At 40.6% G+C, this 17,127-nt stretch overlaps 1 protein-coding gene across 12 annotated transcripts in view; it reads right to left on the reverse strand.

Moving 5' to 3' along the window:
• LINGO2 (leucine rich repeat and Ig domain containing 2) overlaps positions 1-17,127 on the reverse strand; it is a 1,231,101-nt gene that overhangs the window by 69,736 nt on the left and 1,144,238 nt on the right. The window lies entirely within an intron of this gene.

Genomic DNA, 17,127 nt, shown 5'->3' on the forward strand with positions numbered 1-17,127 from the left:
TCAAGCCATTAATGCATGCAGGGGTAGCACTTCCTGTCTATCTTCCCAGAGATATAAGCCCTGGTGGCACCAGGAGCTCATGAGTAGCCTGTATGTACTGATAAGCAATTATCACTGGGGCTAGAAGGAAGGGCTGAGGTCCAGGCCTAAGGCAGGGCAGAGATGTTAAGATTTATTTTCAGTGTTATCAGACTGTCTTGCGACCCAGGCAAAGCTCCTAAAGCTCATGCACAGAGAAAAGAAGGAAAAGCACAGGGGAGATTATATTTCTCGCAAACATTTATCAATCAAACCAAGAAACTCTGAATGCCAAATTGAAACACAATCACAAAGTCAATTTTAAATGGAAGAAAGGCCACAGAAAACATGCCCCTTCTGAGGATTAAAAAAAGAAAAAAATCTTTACCTAAGATTGCCTGAGATCAAAATAGGGAGGGGCTATATGCAAGGGAAACAATGGTGTGGAGAGACTGATTTACAAATGATTTGGGGCTGAAATAATGTATATAGCTCGTACTCAGCCATTGAGAACGAGATGAAACTTTATAGAATGGGAAAATGACTTGTATTACATCAGCTATAAAAAGGAAGAAACACACTTAACTTTTGAGATACAGATGATTTAAGAAAAAAAAAAAGGAAGTCTGAGTTGCCCATGAGATGTCATTTAGTTCTGAAATTAGGGCTCATTTGTTTTGCTCCTTCAACCATTCATTCCTGCAACACTTACTTACTGGACAATTAGCATGTGGACAGTGCTGGACTGAGTCTTGTGTTAGAGAGTGAACAAGAGGAACATATCCACCCTCGAATGACTTAGACCATGACAATCTTGTATTTCACGTGTTGATTTATATTTATACTCTGTTTAAAAGCTCAACAAGTTCCCTCAAAACAAAACAACAGAAGAGAATCATTGAGTAACAAACGTGTGTTGACAGGCAAAGTGTTTCACTTGTAGGCAGGTCATTTAGCCCGTTTTCTCAATGTAAGAGTGCAGTGGTGTGTGTTCCCTTACAGGTTGTCCATGCGCCACTTGATGTCCCTGTACCCGTGCATGCCTAGGCAGCACTTAGCGGGCTATAAAGGGAACAAAAAATATAAGATAGTGAAGATGATACAGAGTGGGCACTGGGAAATTTGAGCAAGGGAAAGGGGTTGGATATGATCAAAATACATTGTATACATGTGTGAAATTATACAGGAATAGATAAGTAAAATTAAATTTCAACTTAAGAAGATAATTTCTAAAATCACTTGTTCATGGACATGGTGTCCGTGTTGCAAAGAGCCCTAACACTCGAGAAAAGGTGGTAAGCACAATTTAACGACAGGAATCTCAGAGCATCTTTTATGCAGAGATTGAGGGCAGAGCTTGGTACATTTGAAATAGCAGAAACGCAGAACTGTGTGTGTCATGACACCCAGCCCCTCCCCAAATGGCTCAATACCAAGGATTTCCAGGTTACTTGTAAAAAAAAAAAAGCAATTCTAAACTATGAGAATATTCTTTTAATCATTTTATCCACACATATCAATCTACTTATTTTTATTTCTGAAATGCTAATGCAGGTCCACTGAAAATGAAATAAGGCTCTATTTTATGGCAACAGATATGCTAAATTTTGTTTATATACTTAATAAAGGGTCAAATGGGACTTACAGGCACATTTGACAGAAAGACCATGTGGGTTAAAAGGCAATGGCTAGCTGTTAGATGTTCTGAAAAGCTTTTCTTTTATTCCCTGTGCATATTAAATAGATTTTAAATGTAGGTGTTTTGCCTGTCTGTCTATCTGTCTGTCTATCTGTCTATCAATCAATCAATCTATCTATCTATCTATCATCTATCTATCTAATATGTACACATGTATAAACATATATACATATATACACCTCATGAATGCCTGGTGAACAAAGAGGTTAGAAGAGAGTAACAGATCCCCAGGAACTGAAATAGACGTCTAGTTGTGATCCCACTGTGCACACTGAGAATGGAGCCAAGGTCAAAAACTGCTCCTAATCACTGAGCCATCTCTCCAGCCCCTAAGCCTTCTTCTTTTTATGAGATGACTTTCTAAATAGAGCAAAATGTTGGAGAAAATATGATGGAATTATTGGCACCATATTACAGATAATTCCAATGAACTAACTTTCACCTACTAAAAACACATAAATAGTCATACCTATGAGTTGCCTCATAGTGTAGAATTTCTTAGGTATCACCATCACCAGGTGTGTGTGTGTGTGTGTGTGTGTGTGTGTGTGTGTGTGTGTTTGTGTGTGCGCGTGCGCGCGCACGCGCATTTGCTGCACAGTGTGCAGATATATGGCTACCTTTGTAGAAGGTGGAACATAAGCCATCTGGAAGGCAGGAAGCCTTGTGAGACACTCTGACAGGTTCTCGCCTGTAACATTTCTCAGAAGCAGCCATATCACTGGTCTGCAAAGGAGAGCTGGTTTTATGTGAGAGACGACAAAGAAGAAAGAAATTAAAAGATGTTTCACTAAAGTGCAAACTGATGGGTGGTGTTCGAATCAAACCCAATGCCTTTGGCATATTTCTTAGTCCTCTGGCATGCATTTCTCTGCGTAATTAAAACTTGTGGGGTTACAGTGAATGGATGCAAGCATAAAACCACTCTCTACATTTTTGACTCTGTGTTGTATTGAAGCTCTTTGGGAAGCAATTGTGAAAGAAAAAGAAACGAAAGGCTTATGGATAGTAAAGGAAGTAACAAAGCTTAACACTGTTAAGGGCAATCTTACATAGAAAATACAGAAAAATCTAAAATATGGTAAAAAAAAATTCAAAGGTGCTTCTGAACAATCAGAGTCGGGAACTCCACAAGTTATTCTGTTAGACACAGCAGCAGCACTGCTGTTGTATAGAGTTAATGCTGTACATACAAATCCCTGCCCCTTTCCTGTTTTTCAGAGACAGGAAAGCCAATTTGGAATTCACAAAGAGCTAAGGGGAATGAAAAAGCCAACATGATTCTGGAAAGGAACAATACGGTTGAGTCTTATTTTGAAAACACACTACAAAATGATGGTAAACAAAACTGTATGATATAATACAGACATATAGACAGAACAGATTTAAAGGTCCATTGAGTTTGCTAAGATAATACTAACACAATACCGATATGTTCATGAACTCTTAGGTCATTCACAAGATGCACAAGGAGTCACTCACTTTAATGTAAATGTTAGGCAGCAAAACTCTTAGAAGAAAATGTAGAGGTAAACATCATGATTTTGATTCAGGTAAAGTTTTAATTCTAATATCAAAATTATGAGTGGTTAGAGTAAAGGACAAGTTGGTCTCTAAGTGAAAATAGGTCATGTTGCCCATAATATTAGTAATAAAGTGAGCATATGAACCGAAGAATTAAAGAAAACCATTTTTTTTCTGCTAAAAGAGTGTATCTAGGCTACAGAACTCCTTTGACTTAATATTAAAAAATAAGTAATCCAATTACACTTAGTGAAAATTTGAACACTTTATACAATAAAATATAGAAATAACCATGAAACAGATGAACTATCACTAAGTTTCAGGGCAGAGCAGACGAGAAGCTCCAGGGCACGCATTTCCACTGGAAGGATGACAACAACAAAAGACAGAAAATAGCAACATTTAGCAGAAACATGAAAACATGGGATCCTTTGTGTATTGCTGGTGAGAATGGATCACTTTTGCAAACAAGTTAAGTAAAATCACAGTAGCAATGGTGATACAGATTTATCACCTGGCCTATAAATCCAGCATTATGTCTAAGAAAAATCCTGCACATGAATATTCATAACATCATTTCCATGCCAGCCAAAAAGTACAAACCGTGCAGATGTCCATCCACAGATAAAGGGGTAAATGCATGCTATCCATGTCTAAAGAAGAGTATTCCATAGCAATGAACACATTGAAAAATTAGTACAAGCTACTGCATGGACCCTGATTGTCAAGCACTATAACCCATGTTTTCCTTAAATAGAATACTACATGGAGGCCCAATGTATAAAGCAGAATGAAACCCAATTTCTGTTGTTCAAATGGAGCTGCAGGTCCTCAATCTCTCCCACCCACAGGCATTTCTCCAAGTTTCTGAGCCATTTCCATGTGGATACAGAGTATTCTGAGTTTAGGCTGTCCCATAGAATATTGTTTAAAATAAAAGTAGACAGTCTGGGTTACCTTTAAATTTTTTTTTATTTTTATTTTTTAAAATATATTTTATTGATTTATTCATAATACATCTCAATACAATCCTTTGTATCCTCCCATTCCTCCCTCCTTCCCATTTCCCCTTACTCCCCTTCCCTATGACTGTGATTGAGGAGGACCTCCTCCCCGAGTATATGCTCATAGGGTATCAAGTCTCTTCTTGGTAGCCTGCTATCCTACCTCTGAGTTCCACCAGGCCTCTTCATCCAGGGGACATGGTCATATATGGGGTACCAGAGTTCGTGTGAAAGTCAGACCCCACTCACCGCTCAACTGTGGAGAATGTCCTGTCCATTGGCTAGATCTGGGTAGGGTTCGAAGTTTACTGCACATATTGTCATTGGCTGGTGCCATAGTTTGAACAGGATCCCTGGGCCCAGATCTGCCCATCATAATGTTCTTCTTGTAGGTTCCTAGGACCCTCTGTATCCTTCTATTTCTACATTCTCCCACGCTTCCCTCACCTATAGTGCCAATAGGATGTCCTCCCCTCTGTCCCACTTTCCTGGTAAGTGAAGACTCTCATGGGACATATCCCTTGGGCTAGTGTCCAGAGTCCAGATATAAGTGAGTATATACCATTTGAGTCTTTCTGCTTCTGGGTTAACTGGTACATTTACACTATGGAATACTACTCAGCTATTAAAAACAAGGAATTCCCAAAATTTGTGGGCAAATGGATTGAACTAGAAATGATCATAATGAGTGAGTTAACCCAGAAGCAGAAAGACTCAAATGGTTACCTTTAAATATTAATATTGTATTGCTCATTATTTACTGGCGTGGCTTGTAATACAAAAGCAGGTGTTAATTGTACTTAAGTGAAGAGGTTAGTGAACTTCAGGGATGGACCAGCAGCAAGGGATTCAAGAAAACAGACTACAGTCAAGCAAGAACTGGCATACATCACAGATAATTAGCAGTGAGAAACACATGGAAGTCACACATGGGTATGAATCACTGTGTGTGTTAGACCAGTGTTTATTCATTTTCCAGATGGTCCTATTCACCTCCAGCTAGGCTTCTTTTCTTAAAGAGTTTACTAACTCTCCCAACCTCACTACTTTCTGCTTTGCCAAACTTGGAAGGACACGCGTAAGCCACATCTAACCATACAACAAAGGAACTACGTTTGTTGAGAAAAAGTATTGGAACGGTTTTTGGGAAATGTAGATAGTGAGGCCTTAAAGACTTGAATATTTTAGAGAAAATGAATTACATGCTTTGCATTATTCTGAGTTGGAAAGCAGCAAGAACTTAAGAGTAGAGGGGTTCAGCGAACAATGCTTAACTTAATAACACATTCTTAATAATAGAAGTGGCCTGATCGCATTGCCTCCCAATGTAGGCAATGAAGGAGACCCAAATGGGGTACGAATTCAGATCTAAAGGATGTAAACTAATATGCTCAAGCAACTACAATATATGTACACTAACCCTAACCCTAGTGCTAACCCTAAGCCCTAAACCCTAATCCTAACCGTAACCCATAACCCTGACCCTAACCAATAACCCTAACCCATAGCCCTAACCCATAGCCCTAACCCATAGCCCTAACCCATAGCCCTAACCCATAACCCTAACTCTAACCCTAACCCTAACCCTAACCCTAACCCTAACCCCAGATCTAACCCTAACCCTAACCCATAATCCTAACCCCAAACCCTAACCTTAACACTAACCCCAAACCCTATATGGTGGTAGAATATGGGGAAGTGACATTTTGAGTCTTATCTGAAAGATCATGACCTCCTCACTAATTATAAGAGTTTTTAAAATGTTGCTTACTTGCTTTTAGATGTGTAATCAAAAGTTCTTCACAATTTTATCACCCTGTGACTAAAAAGGATGTACTCATCGAAGTCAAGACTCTAGTCTTTTGAAGCATCTGTATGACAGTCCACTCAATGGTAGTAGGGACTGTGACGACTATGGGTTCTTTCAGGACTTCCTCTGACTTCACATTCCTGAAAGAATTACTTCCAATGGCATCAGCTCCTATATGATGTCATCAGACTCCTTTTGTCACCCAGTTCTTGTCAAGACCCTTGTTCTATGGACCCTCTTCAAAAGGAGCTTCAGATTTCTCTCAGGTGGAATTTGTAGATTTCTCAAGTGATTATTTGTTCATAGCTGCCACTTAATACGTCTCCAGGAAATATCCTAAGGATACTCCCACACTTCCCTTTATGTTGCCTGCATTAAAAATAACAATCAATTTGAAGCTGGTTATGAGGAGAAACTTCTGGAAATTCCTATTGTTTTCCTGTTGTCCTCAGTTTTGGAAGGCATCACAATTACTTACAGGGATGTTTAAAACCAATTCCCAGGCTCCACTCCGGCTCTGACTGCATAATTAAGTCAGGAAGGATGTCTTAGCATGTGTTTTCCTTGCAAGGCCTCTAGAACAGTTGATGTTTATTGCCTGGGATGAGCATGTTGAGCAACAACTGCTTTGCCAGTTTTAGAGCTGTGTGTTGCAACTATTTTAGCATCAGATGCCTGAGATGCCCTTTCTGAGCTCTGCTTCTTCAGTCTCCATCCTTTTATAAGCAAATGATATATTTTCATATATAAAGTGTCCTATTTTGGTATTTCATTGATGATTCTTCACTTTTTATCTCTTAATTTTTTAGCCTTATTTTTCCCCTTCCCCCAAACCTGAGTTCTTATATAAGAACCCCATGTGTGTTTCATATGACAAGGGTGTGCAATGGGAGTGGAGGGGGAAAGAGGGACCCAGTTAAGCTAGCCTTCTGCTCATCTGCTCAACGCTCTGTAGTGGTGAGTGGGCTCACTTCAGCTTCTAGGCTGGTATCAGGAGCCAGTCAAATTATCCACACAGTCTGCCAACTTTTGGCTTGGCCATTATTGATTTCCAACAACTATCACGTGCAGGTGTCCAACTGCAGCAGAAAAGAGGAGGGTGGCTTTTGAAGCCTGTGTGGTGCTTTGTGGAAAGGTCCTTGGGTGAAACTATGGGGCAGAGGCTTCCCATAAAAAAGTGAGTTCTTCAGTGCTCTTCATGCAGTTAGGGAAATCACTAAGTTCCAGAACATGCAGTACCTTCATCCTCTGACCACATGCAACTGGGAGACGACAGGGTTTTTAGCAAGTTACTAGATTATTAAGTGAAAGGATGTTTCAAGCTGAAGAATGAAGCTGTCAGTGTGGCCCTTCTTTTATTCTCAATAGATAGGCATACTCATGCCAAACTAAGGAGTGCATGCCCTGGGATTCTGCTCTCTCGCCCTGTTTTTGCAGCAGAGTTCTTCACGTCTGACATCTTACAGACCTAAAATTATAGTGACTTAACGTGACACACGAACACAGGTGACGTGCTTTAGCACTGGGGAAATGATTCTGTAGAAGGCTAGTGAGCTGGAAGAAAGTAAAGACACTCACCAAAGGGGAGAGAGTAACAAGAATTCTAATCACTAATGTATTAAAATTATAATTGCACAATAGTCTCCTGAGAGAGGCACTCGCCGTTGTTTTGATAATTTCTGCCGCTGGTCCACTAGGAATCTGCTCACTTACACTACACTAATGTGCAAAAGAATGCAACACCAGCATCTAACTCCACTTAACGGCCTTGAATTAAATCTGTTCAATGGTATCCTCCAGGCTTCCTATTAGCAAGTGCTTGGAATCTGAGAATTTGACAAGCAGTTTCCCACTTATATGCCAGACAACAGATTTATAAAATCCGTACATATTTTCAATAATCCAATCAAGAATTATTTAAACTTTATACTGTGAAACCACATTGGATAAACAGTGGGATAAAAATGTGTAGAAACATTTTAACTAATAAATTGTACAAGGTTCATGAAGAGCAAATGATCAATGAAAGAATATTTGAAGCTCACTGTTTAGATAAAAGGAGCAAATCATTAATCTTTCGTCTGTCTTTCAAGTCTGTATATCAAGTCCAGGCTGACTAAATCTTTTTTAAATTTTATTTTAATATATTTTATTAATTTATTCATATTACATCTCAATTGTTATCCCATCCCTTGTATCCTCCATTCCTCCCTTCCTCCCATTTTCCCCTTACTCCCCTCCCCTATGACTGTAACTGAGGGGGACTTCCTCCCCCTGTATATGCTCATAGGGTATCAAGTCTCTTCTTGGTAGCTGAACTCTGGTGCCCCATATTTGACCACGTCCCCTGGCTGGGGAGGCCTGGCGGCAGGCTGACTAAATCTTATCATTAGATATTGGTTATGACATTGACAAGGAAAACCGGTCTTAGAAAGAACCAGAAGCCACTTGAAGGGAAGGGCAGAGTGCCCCAAGAAATAGCTCAATTTTGGTAACAATGTATCAGACATTGTATACATCTTGGGAAAAGAGCTACGATCACAAAAGTGAAGAATTTTTCTCCCTTTTTTATATTCAAAGTACTCTATAACTCACATAATGATCCCTGTTTGCCTTATAGACCAAGATTTGGTGCGCGCCTGCTGTGGTGGCTTGAGTGAGGGAGTGGCACTATTAGGAGGTGTGGCCTGCTTGGAGTAGGTGTGGCCTTTTTGGAGGAAGTGTGTCCCTGGTGCAGGCTGTGAGGTTTGAGAGCCCTAGCCAGGCCTAGAGGCTCACTGTGGTCACTCCAGGCTGCCTGTGGATCAAGGCATAGAACTTTGAGCTCACTCCTGAGCACCACGTCTGCCTGCGCCCCTATGCTTCCTTCCATGACGATAACGGACGAAGCCTCTGAACTATAAGCCAGCCTCAGTTACATGCTTTCCTTTATAGGAGTTGCCATGCTCATGGTGTCTCTTCGCAGCAACAAAACCCTACTGAGACACATGTCTAAAGCTCAGCATGGTTACTGAGGATATCAGGAGAAACCATGGAAAACAGCAAAGGAAAGATGGTTTCCTAACTCTGTCCCTGGCTACTAAGGTGAAATGCAAAGCTCATCTATGTAACAATTTGAACACAGGTAAAAGAGCATGTTGTGGGCTGGAATTGTAGCTCACTGGTGCAGCACTTGCCTAACTTATGTAGAGTCCTGGTTTCAATGCTTGACTGCCAGGAAAAGAGTATTGAGGTTAATAGTAAAATCAGATATATTTAACCTATGTGGAAAGCCATACGAACTAAATAAGCCACATTCACCAAATTTGCCAGAGTTTATCTGGAAGGGATACAGTCATGGCTAACTCTTATTTATTTTGCATACCTATATGAGGAAAACTTTAAAAAACATTTTCTTTAGGACTGCAAGAACATTGAGATATTTTCTAAAAGTAAGAGATGCCTATAGTGATTTTTGTTGTCAGTTCTCAGATCTTTGGCTAATTTTGTCAGCTAGTGAATGTCATTTGGTGAATTCTGCCACCTTCTTGGATTTCAGGTTTGGCTTGTCAAGTGAGGAGACAGACAGGGGAAAGTTAACCAGTTAGAATCATTTGAGGATGCTTGTTAAAAAAAACAAGATGCCCAGGAACACCTGAGGCCAGAATCAGACTCTCATGAGAGAGACCTGACAAATTCCCCTAACTGTTTGTAGGCTTTGTGAAGACAGAGAAACATTCGAATTTGTTGTCCTGGTTTCCATTTATCTTGTTGTGACAAACACCCTGAAAAATGCAGCATAAGAGAAAAGGAGTTTATTTGGTGTACATTGCCAGATTCCACTCTATTACTGCTGGGAAGTCAAGGCAGCGGTTTGCAGTATCACATCCTCAAGTTAAAAAGCACAGAGACTTAAGGTATCACATCCATAGAGGATACACACTTGGCCTCTTGACTGCCTGCTGCTTCAGGCAGCTTTCTTCACTCGTGGGCAGTCAGTCCTGCCAAGGGGGCGGTGTGGTTTAGCCCATCTCGGTCTACCTACCTCAGTTAAGAAAACCCCCAGACATGCGCCCAAGACAAAATCATGTGGAAAACCCCTCAACCGAGGTTCCCTTCCCAGGTAACCCTAGGTTGTGTCAAGTTGACAGAGAAACTAAGTAACAAACGGATGATGTTTACAGTTGCCTCCATACTTAATGTGGTCTTTATTTTACACATTCTATATATTCATACACTACATCAATGGTTCTCAGCTTTCCTAATGCTACAGCCCTTTAACATAGCTCCTTCTGTTGTCGTGACCTCCAACTGACACCTGAGAAAGCCCCCTGCCTCTAGAATTAGACGTATTTTGTTCCCGCTTCACAACTGCAATTTTTCTACTGTTATGAGTTACAATGTAAATATCTGACGTGCAGGGTATCTGACAGGCGACTCCTCTGAAATGGCCATTTGACCCCTAAAGGGGTCTTGACCCACAGGTCCAGAAACAGCTGCACTAGATCTTTCTGTCAGCGTTCTGGAAGAAGCGGACAGCCCTTGAAAGAACTGAGAATGAATAGTCAGCATATATGTATGTGTGTACATGTGTGGGGAAACCGTTATCTTCTTAAACATCATTGCCATGAGGCTAATACATGCACAGTCCCCGTTTCAACCTTCTGAAGTATTTAACGTGTAATCTAAAGACTTTGTAGCCATCACATTGTGCAGTCCCTCACCAGACTGTTTCATTCCTTTCTGGTGACACCTAAGTAGCACCGTTCTGTCTTTCTTCACCCTTCACATCTCCCCCACTCCCCGCTGCTGGGGTACATGCCTTTGATGCTGCAAATTGCATTGTAAGTGGTACCTTCACTATATCTTACGAAAAATTAAAAAATACTTTCATATCATTTCAGCTGATGATATTTATTTTTTACAGATTTTCTCTGACTATTTGTTTTTTAGGATGTTTGTGATTTAATTTTAATACATATTGTGATTCCCCCCCCCAAGTAGTTTATTTTGCTTATTTCTGCTTTAATTCTATTGTGGTCTGAGAACATATTTTTTTTCTATTCATTTAAAGTTGAGCTGATTCTATGCAACTTGTGTTCTAACTAGGTGTCAGTTTTGTGTTACCCTAAGAAGGTGGCACATTTGATTCTAGAGGCAGGGGGGCTTTCTCAGATGTCAATTAGGTCAAATCACAATTGCTCTTGATAGCAACTATTTCCCAATTGATTTTTCTTCCCGTTTGAGCTATCAATTTTTAAAGAAGGCTGTTAATGTTTCCAAATATAATGATGGGTTAGTCAATGACTCCTTGCTGTTCTGGAGCCCTGACCTCAATGGGCTCCCTGTGGGTTTGCACTGTGTATTTTTGGATTGTACTCTTGGATAAATGAATATGTAGTTATGCAATGCTTTTAGTTATTCCCAATAATTCTGTGTGTTTTGAAATTGTCCTTATTTGAATTTGTATGACTAGTTTGTTATAATTATGGAATTTGTATTGCTTTACGTTTAACCTCTAAATCTGATTTCTTATAGATATCATAGAATCATAGAGTTGACCTTGTTTTTTCTTTAAACCCACTTTGGTCTTCATTATACAGTTCCTTTGTTCAGCCGTAAACATTTAAGGCAATCATTTATACCACTAAGTTTATGTTCATCATGTTTATAACTGATTTTACTCTATTTGTAAAAGCATGTGCCCCTTATTTGGCCATGTCCCCTTGATGGGGAAGCTCGATGGCACTCGGAGGAAGGATAGCAGGCTACCAAGAAAAAACCTGAAACCCTAGCATGGAGGAGGTCCCCATCAGTCACAGTCGTAGGGAATGGGGTGAAAGTGGGAGGGAGGGAGGAATGGGAAGATGCACAGGATGGGATAGCAATTGAGATGTAATATGAATAATTTTATTTTTCAATAAAAAAAAGCATGCCTCACCACGGAGCCCAGGTTGACCCCTTACATCAACCTTCTGAGCACTGGAATGTTCTAACTGGAATAAAGTTATTCTCTGTTCTTTTTATGCCTTCTTTGCATTTAATTGGGAATTTTCTACAATGCTACTTGTACTTCTCTCTTACAATAGCAACTATTCTTCAAAAAAATCCTCATTTAAAACATGTTATCAATATAAAAATTTAAACTATTCTAAGCACATGATTAAATAAGACTGTGTTATTTATTATGTTGTATAAGTGTTTTATTAACAGGATATTTCCAACTCCTCTCCTCCATACATATGCCATTACCATAACTCATCTCACAGACCCCCAGGTTACAATCACAAAATACATAGTTGCTATCATTAAGCAGCTGCCTTTACACCAATTAAGATTAAGAAAAATAAATGTATTTATATTCCTCCTATGATATAATTCTTTTATTTACACATATCTTAATTTCTTACCTATATCATCTTGGTTCTCTCAGAGGAATCCATTTTAGAATTTCTTGCATGCCAGATTTTTCTGCCAACAATATTGGCCAGGTATGCCTGAACCCTTTGAATTCCTTCACATTTGAAGAATTAACTTCCTAGGATATCTTACTTTTTCCTCTTTCAACAGCTTAGTTATATCATTCTATGATCTTCTTGTTTGTATAATGTTTTTTTCTTTTTACAAGTTTGGTGTAATTTGTATGCTTTTGTATTTTTGAGACAGACTTTCACAGCCGGCTCTTGCACTGAACTCACTATGTAGCTGAGGATGACCTTGAACTCCCGATCCTTCTACATCTCCCTCCTGTGTGCCAAGATTACAGGCATGTGCCACCGTATCTGTTCTATGCAGTCTTGGCAAGCGAACGTAGGGCTTTGTGTGTGCCTCACAAGTGTGCTATCAGCCAAGCTACATCTGAAGCCCTGTGGCTCTTCCAGTCTCCAAATGTTTTTCTAACCACAAACCTGAGCATCTTTCCAGTGATTTTCTTTTCATGTTTTATTTCTGGATTATGAGTGCTTAGGTGAAATTTATTTATTTATTTAAATCATGGTTTCCTGGATCTGAGCTGTAGTAACTATTATTTTCTGTGGGAAGTAATACTCACCATTGCTTTGAATATTTCCTGTATTCCAATTGTGCTCCTTATTCCTTTGGAATTATTGCCCTATTCTTGCACAAATTGTTGCATTTTTCATTGTCATCCCTCAGAATTTGTGTGATGATTTATAAGGTTTTTTTTTTTTGTTTTGGTTTGGGTTTTGGTTTTTGAGACAGGGTTTCTTTGTGTAGCCTTGGCTGTCCTGGTCTCACTTTGTAGACCAGGCTGGCCTCGAACTTATAGAGATCTGCCTGCCTCTGCCTCCCCGAGTGCTAGGATCACAGGCATGCACCACTGCACCCAACTTGTTTACAAGTTTTTATTGACTCATCTCACAGATTGTTGACAATTCTTAGTTGTTTCCTGAGAAGTTCATTGATATCAGTCGGCTTTCTGTTATTAAATATAATTTTTGAATATTTGAGCTTCCATTTTCACTGACTGCATTGCCCCTTTGTTCATACACATCCGCTGAGGAGGCATGTGATAGATAAGTGCTAGTTGAATCCCATGCCTTCTTCAGAATTCCAAAGCCGATGTCTGGGCGAGTCAGTGTCTTTTATCTGTCTACTCAGGTTATAATTCATCTTGCCTTTGGCTATATTTGGAGATGTTCTGTCGAAAACTGGACCTGGTGGGTTAGGAGCGAGGGGCTGAAGTGAGCAACAATCTCCTGCTCCTTTACCGTCCGCCTGGTGAGGAGTTGGAGCACACATGGTGTTTGCTGTATTTTCAGTCACCAGCGACTTTCAAGTCCTTTCAATCTGTGTCTTGTTGTATACTCTGTCATTTGTTCACTGGGGGCCATTGCTATGACTTAATGACAAAGTATGGGAAGGAAAATTTGCATAGGTTTATAAACAAATACCTCACTTTTAATGAGCATGTGCTTCTTGGATGTGGTTTCTACAAGCATCGGTTTCTTCATATTCAGGAGAAGTAGGGTTGCCCAAGTGTGGTTGAGTCAGAAAAGTGAGTGCTCCTTTTCCTGGAGTGGTGTGGCTGAGGCTCTGCTTCTATTTTTCTCTTGATAGTACACATTTGTTATGAACATTCTGCTGGGAATATTTCACAACGTTTCTTTTCTCTTGCCAAGTCCAAGAATTGGTATTTTCTGTCTGTTTAATGTGACAATCTGTTGAATTTTTACAGAATCTAAAAGTATGATATGCCTAAAACCATGGCACCCAGGAATTTCTTTTCAGACAGATTATATGCAGCTCCTGGCAGCTCATCAAGCCCACCACTGGGCTCTCCCTGCTAGGGTCTGGCTTCCGAAGCATCTCTCCAGGTATGCCACTCTCAGTCGGAGCCCTCTGGATTCATCTCTCCTTCAAGATTTTTGGCTCAAGTTTGCTTTGTGTCTTCCATTCTTTTACTGGCCCAAGAGAAGCCCTTGGTTCTCAGGTGTTCAGCCTTTTCCATCTGTGACAAATGACCTCTTTCAACCACATTAGATGGCTGGAGCTAAAACTGAAAGTAGATTCTTCTCAGAGCTCCACACTCCTCTACTTTTTGAAATAACTTTTAACAACTCTGTACTTGAGAATTTAAGAGTGTTCATTGTTAGTACCTACAATTGTGACAACTGTGGTCTACATAGAGCAACCATCCCAGTAAGCATGAAGAGCAGCATCTAATACTTACAAAGCACTTGGTGGGCTAACAGATGACCCTACACTGCAGAATGAGGCCAAGGAGCCTGAAGGCTAAATTTACCAATTACAATTCTCCTATAAAGTATCTTTGACTCTTCCCAGCTCAGTGTCCTGGGTGCATGCGACTTGTCCCTCCAAAAATTGATCTACAATGTTGAAATATCTTCTGATCCTGCCTTCATCTCCATCCTCTCTCTTGGGAAGGTGAGGACACCCTTTATTGCATCTTCTGCCTGCCTAGCTGCCTGGTTTCACAGCGTGCATTTGAAAGCGACAAGTGGGTCTCCACGTTCCATAATTGATGTCTCAAATGTGAATGTGGACCTGAGTGCTAGAGTGCTGAGTGCTTGCGTAAAGCAGCCAACTTCTGCAACATGCAGTCAAATGGCGCATCCAAGAGGGGCATTTCAGAGGTGTCTCCCGAGCTCCAAAAACAAATTCATGTCTAGGGTGGGTGGGTGGCTATAGAATCTGGTAGTGTTTCTGGCATGGCACCAGCAGCAGGCAGCTCCCCAATTGTTTTACTGCCTAGCACCAGAGCGAGATCATTGTTTGTCATGGCTCAAAGGCAGTAATCATTTCACATAATACGAGGACTTTTTTTCACTCAATTATTTTCGTGCTCTGGGCTGATGAGAATAATAATCATGTGTTGATTACTTCTGTCTTGACTGATGATGGTTAGACATGCAGGTCACTGCTCACTGCAAGCCATTTTCCTGGAAATGCTGAGGGTGGTGATTCAGAAACTCATGCAGCCGGCCAACACTATCCCATCCCCAAAGTTTCTGATGCCAAGAAGACAGCCCAAGATAATATTCTTCCAGGGGTCCCTAATTCCTGCAGTCTGCCCTATGGGATAATTTATGCTGATTTGTTCTAAAGAGACAGACATACATAATTCATGTCTTGTGCATTGTGGATTTTGGCCATTGAAAATACTATCTCTCTTCTGGCAGTGCTCGCAGGAACTAGCTACAATAAACATTTCATACCTCAGCGGACACTCTTTTCTCAGCTAATAGAAGTCTGACTTAAATGCAGACTTCATCATGAGAGGAGTGTATTTAATAGTGGATTCTGCTAGGCATTTTTTCCTTCCAAAGCATAAAATGAGCTTATTATCAGTATCAATAGTTGGTTTTTCTCAAAAGGAGTCAAGGTGTGAACAGGCATGAAAGGGAAATTAAATTGAAACTCTTGGTGGTTTCATGGTCGGAGGCCAGTTTAAAACTCAAACTCTAATAAATGCATTTGAACTAGCCAGGGGAACAGTAAGGTCAGAAAGTCCAGAGATTAGAAAGGAGGTTTTGGGGCTGGGCTTTCCATGCAGAAGGCAGAGGGCCTGAAATGCTAGAGATTTCTGAGGGTCTGCAGACTGACGGTAGTTGATGAGACAGTGGGATGAAGCCAAAGAGCTCTTCTGAAAGGACAGCCCTGTCCACATGTCTTCCAATGGCTCTCCATCTTGGCTGAAAGGCCAAGGAACCTGGATGATGAGGTGGGTCTCTGATGATGCCAGTTCATCTCTCAGCTTCCTGTTGCTCTTCCTATCATCTTTCTGTGACTGAGCTGGTCCTCTGCTTCTCTATGACCACTCGCCTTTAACTGGGGAAAGCCCACTCACAGAGTTCACCCTAAATGTTATATTCTCAGAGAACGTTTGCGCTCACTGTCCCACCCCACCCCACCCCACCCCGCTGCTGTCATCACTTTGTTAAATGTGCGCACATGCACTTTATTGGCTTCCGTTCTCTTTTATATCGTTTGTGTCATCTTTCATTGTTTTTTTTCTTCCTCTCGCATGTTTTTATCCCCCAATTTGGCTGAGTTCCTTAAAGGCATCTGGATTGCTGATGTAGCTGGCTAGGGCCTTAGGAATCCTCCGAAGACTTATTAACTGAATGAGTGAATTAGAACACTGGTTCTCAAGTATTTAAGCTATGAGAACAAACTGGATGGTTTGCCCCCCAAACATAAATGGCTGGGTCTCTAGAATTTTAGATTTGTGGGGCCGGATCTAGACCTTTGCATTCCTTATGGGTTTTCAGATCATGTGAGAGCCACAGGAGGAGCACTGCACAACAGTGGATAGGGCCCCGGAGCACAGTGTTCTGATCATGTCACATGCTAGATTCACTTTTGCAACTGACAATGTGGAAGGTCCGACACAGGCCTTTGAAAGTTCACTCGAGTCACCGATACATCCTATGCCTAGTTCATGGGTACAATGCCTGTCTGTCTCTACTTCTGGCTTTCTCTGTGTTTCTATGGGTGGGTATGATAGAATCATGTTCCACTCACTATAACCATACCTTTATCTTGGGCTTGGTTCCCACTCGCTGCCCTCTGAAAAATCCTTCGTTTACTTTATTACTAGGTTTACACAA

Source organism: Acomys minous (genome assembly GCF_964271855.1).
Source record: "Acomys minous genome assembly, chromosome: 1".
NCBI classification, from domain to species: Eukaryota; Metazoa; Chordata; class Mammalia; order Rodentia; family Muridae; genus Acomys; species Acomys minous.